The 9,880-nt window shown below is 36.9% G+C and overlaps 1 pseudogene; it reads left to right on the forward strand.

Moving 5' to 3' along the window:
- The first annotated feature begins 6,893 nt into the window (after nucleotides 1–6,893).
- LOC127669229 (vomeronasal type-1 receptor 4-like) lies at nucleotides 6,894–7,743 on the forward strand (annotated as a pseudogene).
- Nucleotides 7,744–9,880: the final 2,137 nt, after the last annotated feature.

Below are 9,880 nucleotides of genomic sequence, written 5' to 3' on the forward strand. Positions count from 1 at the left end.
ATAAAAATGTATCAAATACAAAAAAAAGCATTATCTGATTTAAATACCCCACACTTGCCAGGACACACACCTGGACAAATCATTTTGAAATCCTGACCTGAGAGATGTGGTGAAAGTAGATCTATGTCTCGTCCTTCTCTCATACCTCTTAGTGCTTGGACATTTTGTATTGAAAATGTGAACCTAACCATTCCAAGGGATAATCAAGGAGAAAGAATTATTGTACATATGTGGTGTAAAACATCCAGATACATCAGGAAGCGTCTTGAGCAGGTCTAGAAGGTAGTACATGGCCAGTGGACTGAATGGGCCATGAGAAGAGAGAGGAGGTAGAGTGAGAGAAGCAGAGAAGAAGGAGGAGAGAGGACAACTAACAGAAGCAAGAAGACAAAGTGCCAAGAGAATGACCAAGAGAAGGAGAGGAAGAGAAGAATAGAGCATGAGCACATGGTGAACGTATCTGGCTTTATAGGAAAGAGAAGCAAGGGAAAATGAATGAGGCCTATGGACTACAGAGGTTTAGGGTAGGGAATGGGGATGAGAACTCTGTAAGAGGGACTTGCAATGCTGTGAGAGTCTGTCAGCCAGAATCTACTTTGGTTTATCAATAGTCATTTTAGTTAGCCATTTGTCCTGAGTGTCTTTGGGAACAAAGGAGTTTGACATGCTGAAACAGTCTGGAATGCTTGGGTGATAGGAGTGGCGCTCCAGGGGCAAGGCCGTGCAACTTGCTTATACTTTACTAGCACTGAAGTTCCTTCTGCATGTCTATCTGACATAACTTCTCTGCTCCAAGTACTGACATAAAAGTTCAGCCCCGATTCCTAATTGATTCCTTGGATAGCTCATTTAATTTTAACTTCTTGTTTTGCTAAGTTTTGTATTGTTTCTGACAGGAAGATTACTATAAGTTACTTTAGACCCTTGTGGAGATGCTGTCATCATAGACTTACTGTTGAGTTAAAAATCATCAATCTTTTGGTAATACTAGATCTCCCTTTAAGTGAGGGAGAGTGTCTCACCAAAGTTTCAGCAGAGACGAATTTCTGGTGGTGACTGTCTTCATCATGGGGTCACCCAGAGCTGAGGTGAATAACCAGAGCACAGAACCAGTAAAAACTAAAGATAACAGAAAGCAGTCCTTGGAGAATCCATGCTTCTGCTCGCTGTATCTTATTTTCTTCCCGAATACTTCTTTTAATTGTATTAAAGTCTGTATGAAGAATTTATTTCAATATCTTTGCTGAAAAGGAAATACAGAGGGGAGGGATAAAAGGAATAAGAAAGGAAACAGGAAGGAAGGGAGGAAGAAAGGAAGGAAGGAACAATATACAGAGGGAAAACAGTTCAAGGCCTAGATTAGGTGGGCAAAAGGGACACACACATGGCTCAGGAAGTGGGAACTGTCTCATGTGAACACTGTTCCTCCTGTAAGCTACTACTGAGTCTCTCTTTTTACTGATACCACCTCACTGTCTTATATCCTTTCTTCATTTAGCATGCATCAACCTTTGCAAAGGATAAATGCTATAGCTCTGTATGTATGCATCATGCTGTCTGCGTGGAATTGTTTGTTGCTAGACATTTGGAATGATTTAATCTTTCAGCTGTTTTGGAAAGTTCTGCTATGGAAGTGACTAAGGAAGTATCAATTCAAGACCCCAATTTTAATTACTTTTTTTAAAATTTGTTTTTTTTTTTTTTTGAGACAGGGTTTCTCTGTGTAGCCCTGGCTGTCCTGGAACTTACTCTGTAGACCAGGCTGGCCTCAAACTCAAATCCGCCTGCCTCTGCCTCCCAAAGTGCTGGGATTACAGGCATGCACCACCATTGCCTGGCTTTTTAATTACTTTTTAATTATGCTAAGAAGTGGAATTGGTGGATGAAACAACAATTTCTCTTTCACATGAAAACATATTTTATATACATAGGACACATACACTATAAGAGCATCTCCAGAAAGGTATTTATAATAGCAAAAAATTAATAAAGCATAAGAAATGTCTTAGATTACAAAAAAGAAATGTCTTAGAAGATTCATTTCTTATAGGAATGAAATTATTAAAATATATTCTATACATCAAGGAGGAATATACATTTATTCCATAGAAGAAACCAAACAACAGGAGAATGACCATAGCAATATAAGTATAGAGTGTAAATTGGTAATATTGCACCAACTGTAAGAACAGTCATTATTCCATGGCAATATTTACTATAAAACTATAATCCTTTATTTGTGTGGGTTTTTCTAACTAGCATACATATATTAGGTTTCATTCTGACATTTTCAAACAAATTTATTTTTGACTCTCCTCTTGCAAATTTCTTCAGCAGTCCCTTCAACACCTTTTTGCACCTCTGTGTATCCTGTATAATACTATTCACTTCATTGACACATATGCTCTGTTTATTACTCTCCCTTTGATTCCTCAACATGTCTTTTGTCTCTATCTTTTGGCCTCCTTTTAGCCCATAACTTTTTTGTCTCCACCTACATTCATATGACCATGTCCCTATTTAACAAACAACATATGACCTTGGTTTTTTCTGAGCCTGTTACCTTGCTGAATTGTTTGCAAGTGATCTAGTTCCTGAAAGTAAAGATACCATACATCCATTATCTGCTGATGAACATCTAGGAGAGGCATCACTTATTTGTTATTGTGTATAAGGCAGCAGCTTACATGGATGTGCAAGCATCTCAGTGGTAGGACATAGAGTCCTTTGGGTGCACGCCCAGAAATTATATGGCTGCATTATATGGTAATTCTATATTTATTTCTTGAGAAATCTTTGTTTTATTTCTATAAGGAATGTAGCACTTTGTCATCCCACCAGTATAGAATGAGGATTACTTTTCCCCACACCATTGTCAGCATTTGTTCTCATCTATTCTCTTGATGATAATCATTCTAAGGTGTGCTATGTATTCTCAAAGTGTTTGTAATTTGCATTTCCTGGAAAGGTATTTATGTTGAACACTTCTCAAATGCTTTTACTGTACTTCTGGGTTTCTTTTTAGTGGAATCTCTGCCCATTTCATCAACTATTTTGATGACTGGAATTTCATTAATTGACTGTTTACTGTTTAATCTTTATTTTCCCCTATCAATTCTAAGTATTAAGCTCCTGATTAAAGTGCAAAAATCAATGTTTTCCTCCTACTCTGCAGGTTATATTTTCATTCCACACTTACTGTCCCATAAAATGCAGAAAGCTTTTAATTTTACAAAGTTCTACTAGTTAATTCTTGGTGCATTCCCTATTCTCCTGAGTGCAGTTGCCTCAACCTGTATCTTGTTTTGCTAATATTTTCCTCTCAGAGTTTTAGTATTTCATCTTTTGAAAAATGTAATTCTTAAAAAAATTATTAATTTTTGTGCAATGTGAGGGAATATAAACATAATACTGTTTTCTGCAAGTGATTATCCATTTTACAAAAAGTTTTTCAGGATCAGAAGTTCTGACCACCAAATCCAACTAAACATTCAAGTAAACATGATCGTGTGTTCTCAAATTGTCCTGAGAACTGCTGAAGTTCAACAGAGCAAATGACAGGGAAACTCAGACCCCTAATGGATCTATTTTACTAAAAACTTGTCCTTTCTTGGCTTTCGTTGGATTCTTTCATATCTGCTTATGTTTGTATCATTATAATTGGAACTGGGTTATAATTTACCCATTATTTTTAAAGAAAATCAATACTAACTTGAATAGTTGCTAGGCATGTGGCAAAATAAGGACGCCTGGGCTTTAACCCCTGTTTTATTCATTTGAATTTGCTTTGATTAATATCTGTTTATACAGTATGTGATGATCTCTCATCACAACTTTGATTTACATCCACTCATAGTGTTACCTTAATTTGTGATGTTGAGCCTGACTTTGCATACATTTTGGAAAATGTAAATTTTCCAAAATATAAATATAAATTTATAGAAAATTTTTCCAAGTGTAGAATTCATCTTTCTTATCTTTTGTTTTAGTTTTCTTCTTCTTATTTTTTAAATTTTCTATATTCTTTGTTTACATTCTAAATAATTTCCCCATTCCTGGTTCCCCCCTCCCCATAAGTCCCATAAGCCCTCTTCCCTCCTCCCATTCCCCAATCACCCCCTCCCATTTCTCTGTCCTGGTACTCCCCTACAATGCTGGATCAAGTCTTTCCAGGATCAGGGCCCTCTACTTCCTTCTTCTTGGGAATCATTTGATATGTTAATTGTGTCTTGAGTATTCAGAGCTTCTGGGCAAATTAATATCCACCTCTCAGTGACTGCATTTCATGTGTATTCTTTTGTGATTGGGTTACATCACTTAGTTTTCTTCAAATACAGTTTCAAATATTTTTGTTGGGTAGAGGGATAAACCAGTGTTTATGAGTGCATATTACTATAACCTTGGATTTGAGTTCAGTTCTTACTTTCAATCAATGACTCATAACCATCTTCAAATCCAGATACAGTAGATTGCAATATTCTGGGGCCTACTAGCTCTCACACTCACATGCAACCAACCCCAGCACACACACATAATTTAAATCAAAATAAATATTAAAATGAAATATGTTTTATAAATTCTGAGGATTTAATACCTCTTTCTAAGTCCAACTTTCAAATATTTTCTGTTGGGTTTTTTTTTTTTTTTGGTGAAATTTGAGTTCTGTTTTTTCTAAATTTATGAAATAATAGCATGTCTTAAAAAATTCTTTCTTTGAAAATAGACGCCAAATCATTGTGTTTGGTCAAAAGAAATGAAAATGTTAATCATTTGGGAGGCACATTATTAGAGACAGGGTTTTGCTTTATAATTCATTTGCTGTCCTGGAAATAACTCTATAGGCTAGCCTCAAATTTATATGTTTGTCTGCCTCTACCTCTTGATTGCTATGCTAAAAGTCATTCAACAACTTGGGCAGTGAAGACATTTTTTCTTCATTAAATATATCCCAAACTATCCATTTAATAATAAAGAATATTTACTTTGATAAGGAGTAAAGCTTTAAATATTATTCAGTGGGAAAGCTATATAAATACAATGAGGTAATAAATGTATTATTTTAGCTAACATCATACAATAATGCAATCTTTAATGTATTTCTAGGATCTCATATCAATAATAAATTTATTTTCTTCTTTATTAGAATGAAAATTGCATTTGAAAATAAGACAAATCTGTGACCTACAGATTGGGAAAAATCTTCACTAACCCCACATCCAATAGAGGGTTAATTTCCAAAATATATAAAGAACTCTAGAAACTAATCACCAAAACACCTAACAACCCAATCAAAAATTGGGAATTGAGCTAAACCAAGATTTCACAACTGAAGAATCTCAAATGGCTAGAAGCACCTAAAGAAATGTTCAAAGTCCTTAGTGATCAGAGAAATGCAAATCAGAATGACTCTAAGATTCCACCTTACACCAATCAGAATGGCTAAGATCAAAACCACAGGTGACAATGCATGTTGGAGAGGATGTAGAGAAAGAGGAGCCACTGCTGGTGAGATTGCAAACTGGTACAACCACTCTGGAAATCAATCTGGAGGTCCCTCAGAAAATTGGAAATAGATCTACTCAGCAATACCACTCTTGGGAATATACCAAAAAGATGCCCCACCATGCCACAGGGGCACATGCTCCACTATGTTCAAAGTGGCATTATTTGTGATAGCCAGAAGCTGGAAACAACCCAGATGTCCCACGACAGAAGAATGGATACAGAAAATGTGGTTCATTTACAAAATTAAATATTACTCAGCTATTAAGAATGAGGACATCTTGAATTTTGCAGGCAAATAGATGAAACTAGAAAATATCATGCTGAGTGAGGTAACTCAGACCCAAAATGACAAGCATGGTATGTTATCACTAATAAGTGGATGTTAAAAAGTAGAGAGTTCCTGAGATATAGTCCATATTACTCATAAAGTACTCACTTCAAGCTGAAGTTCCCAGGTGAGAACACCTCAGTCCTACTTGGGAGGGCGAATAAACCAATCACAAATGGGGATGGAGGGAGGGATCTGGAAAGGATCTGGAAGGAAAGTAGATATGGGGGCGGAGGAAGCGAGTGGAGGGAGAGGGGAACATGATCTGGTATTGTGTGAGAGAAAAGGACTGAAGCCCTGAGGGACAGCAGAAAGAGTGGAAACAGGCAGGCAATCTCGGGAGATAGGAGGTTGGGGGGACGCTCCAGAATGTACCAAGGACCAGGGAGGTGAGAAACTCTCAGGACTCAAAAGGAGGGACCTTAGATGAAATGACTGACAGTAGGGAGAGGGAACCTCAAGGGGTGGTCCCAAGACACAATTACTGAGGCTATGGAGCACTCACAAAAAGGGACCAAGCATGACAGCACTCCAGAAGACTCTACAAGCAGATGAAAGATCCAGATGCAGATATGTTCACTCAACCAATGGACAGAAGCAGCTGACCCTCATTGTTGGATTAGGAAAGGCTGAAAGAAGCAAGCTGAGGAGAAGGGCAATTCTTTAGGAGGACCAGCAGTCTCATTTAATCAGGACCCCTGAGATCTCTCAAACACTGGACCACCAAACAGGCAACATACATCTGGTGCTGATATGAGGCCCCAACACACATACAGTAGAGGACTGCTGGTCTGTATTCATTCAGAGGTGATGCACCTAACCCTCAAGAGACTGGGGGCCCCAGGGAGTTTAGAGGCCAGGTGGGGTGAGGGGCGGAGACATCCATGTGGAGACAGGAGCGTGGGGAGGAGGTACAGGTGGATGGGGTGGGGGGAATAAAATATGGAGTGTAAAAAATTAATTAATAAAAACAAAATGTAACTAAAAAATAAAATAAAAAATAAATGGGAATTAAAAAAAAGAAAAGATTGCACTGGGAATTTTCCTCTTCTCCCAGATTATGGTGAGAACGCTTAGCAATTCCTCAATATTATTTTGTCATTTTGCAATTCACTGGAAAACATTTAATGCCCAAGGACCTGATGATAGAGCACTTGACTCTTGTCAATTGCCTGTTTATCATCTCATGACACTCCACAGACACTGTTAGATTATGAATTAAAAGATTTCCTGATTTTTTGGATGTAAATTGATAATGCATATTTACCAAATAACCAGGGGGATGTCCCTTTATACAATGTGTCTATTGAGTTGCTCTAAGCAATCACAATCAGCCCCAGCAACTCCAGAAGAATGATGCTTAAACACAGAGCTCCAAGTACCTCAGTCCCTCCTGCTCACTTAGCTGGAATGTGCATTTATTTCTAAACATCTTGACTCCTACAAAAGTGTCAGGTCCATGTTACAACAAAAATACAACTCACAGGATGAGTTATGGTTACTCTTTATGGTTTGCTTCAGGTAATTTTGAAACTGCACTGTATGTGCTCTTCTTGTGCTTCTGTGATGGACTGTGTCTGGGTCTCCTGATCTGTTCAAGTGTCTCCATGGTGAGTATGCTCTACAGGCCTAAGAAACAAGTCATTCTTGTTCACAATGCTCAAGATTTTTTAAAAGTCTCTCTTGAAAACATGAAAACTATCCTCATCCTGGTGTTCACTTTTGTCCTTTCTTACTCATTCTGCTCCGTTGTGGCTGCCGTTACAACCTACTCTAAATATCCGATGCTACAGGGAATAAGTGTATTTACACTTCTAGAAATAAACTTTCCTATATTTTGCCCTTTAGTTCTCATCAGCAATGTAAAGGCTAGTTCCAGCCTCTTTCTACCCTGCTTTCATAATAATTAGCTTTCTCAAAGAAAAACATGAGAATTCATTGTCTGTCTTTTTTGTACACTGGCATAAGATTTTGTATGTTGTGCAATGTTAGCACAGCATTTTGAAAATATAAATCTTTCTATAACTGATGTCTTTATTATGTAGACTAGTTGTTTTATCATGGTAATTCCACGAAGTTTTACTATCAAATGTTGAACAATTTTTGAACATATCTACAGGATTATTATATTATACAAAATGGTATGTGTTAATTGTCAAAGTAAGGTGAACATGAAAAATTAAATACTGTGGGGCAACTAGATATTATCTTATGGCTCAGGAAAGATATATGCTTGCTTTGTTTTGTTTTGATATGTGCTGTGTGTGTGTCTCTGTGTGTGTGTTGTGCGTGTGTGTGTGTCTTCTTGTGTACAACATCATTTTTATTTTTTTATAAATGGTTATTTTTCTTGCATGCATGTTTGTTTACAACATGTGAAAAATAACTGAAGAGTTAATATCCAGGCATTGTACCATTTAAGATATTAGTAAGCAATAGATTTGCACCGCCATTGATGTGGAAATAACACTTGGGCAGTCAGTGCTCTTAAGTACCAAGAATTCTCTCCATTTCCAAAACATTTTGATAAAATTGTAAAACTTTAAATGTTTAAAACGTTGTGTATGTCAGTGTGCATAATATATGTATATACTCAGCATGCACGCCTACTTCCCACAGAGGCAAGAAGAGTGTGTTGGATCCTTTGGAAATGTAGCTACAGTAAGTGGTGAACCACAGTGAATTTGCTGGGAACTATACTCAGTTCTTTTGCAAGATCATCACATGCTTTTAAAAGGCGATCCAGCTCTCTAGCTCCAAGGCATTGTCTGTTACTTCTCATTTATGGGTGTAGGGTTATTTATTAATCCTCTACACCAGTAGTGGCATGATTCAAATTGGCTCTTCTGCCGTCAATTGAACCTCACTGGAATATCTTCATAGTCATAAGGACAATGAAGGCTAACAATCCCAAGTACATATTGTCAGTTTGACATTCCTACATATGATTTTTAACTATAAAATCAATCTTTTAATAAAAGTCTATATTTTTGGGTCAAAATGGCACAATAATGCCAACTTTAAAATGCATAATTAATCATAGGAAGATAAATTCATATATACCACAATTTGTGGAAGAATTCCCATAAAGAAACAACAAGGATACATATGTACATACAAACACACACACATACATACATACATACATACATACATACATACATACATACTCATATATATTTCTGTTTATGGAAACCCCCAAACATTTATGATCATGATACATTTTAACCATTCCAGGAAACTGAATTTCATTATATCATCAGGGAAATGGATAAGGATGGACCAGGGGTGGGGCTGTGGGGAAGGATAACTAACACTAAAAGTCCATGAAAATGCCATAGGCCTGTGAATGCACGAGTGTTTCTTTTGGGTTATGCTACACGGAATATTATGTTCATCTTAGGAGCCAGAACTTGCCACCTAATAAGCAATGTGTAAGACGTCTCCCTTGAGTTTTTGGAGACACCCCAAATAATACAGACTATTGCCTGTGCTCTTAGTTACCAACCAGAAATTTATGGTAAGCTCCTCTTGCTGAAGACAACACATGCTTTGAACATGAGATATGACAAATCAAATTCATATTAGCCAGATGTTTCATCCTTGCTGGGTTTATTCCATACCACATGAGATGCATTCAAGATTTTGGAAGAAGGAATTCCTTAATAGTATTAGTCAGCTACGAATACTGTGACCTACAATATTAGCTGTCCTAGTAAATAAAATACTCTTATTGTCACATTGGTAGCACAAGTATTATTGCATAAGCAGTCACTTTCTGTTTGGATATGGTGCTTGTTTTATTGTAACAGTTTTCAACTAGTGACTTGTAACTGTTGGAAAACACTTATTTCCAATGGTCTTAGGACCTGAGTCACTGCTCCATAGAAAAATTAGAATTGTGGCAATAAAAATAAGTTTATGAGTGCAGCTTACTAAGATATGAAATATAGCTTCACAAATATTTGTGGCCCAAAGATTGAGAATCACTGTTCTACACAACACCTAGTGTTACAAATTCAGGCAGGAATTCATGGTTGGGGACCT

This window comes from Apodemus sylvaticus, chromosome 19 (genome assembly GCF_947179515.1).
Source record: "Apodemus sylvaticus chromosome 19, mApoSyl1.1, whole genome shotgun sequence".
Lineage (NCBI taxonomy): Eukaryota > Metazoa > Chordata > Mammalia > Rodentia > Muridae > Apodemus > Apodemus sylvaticus.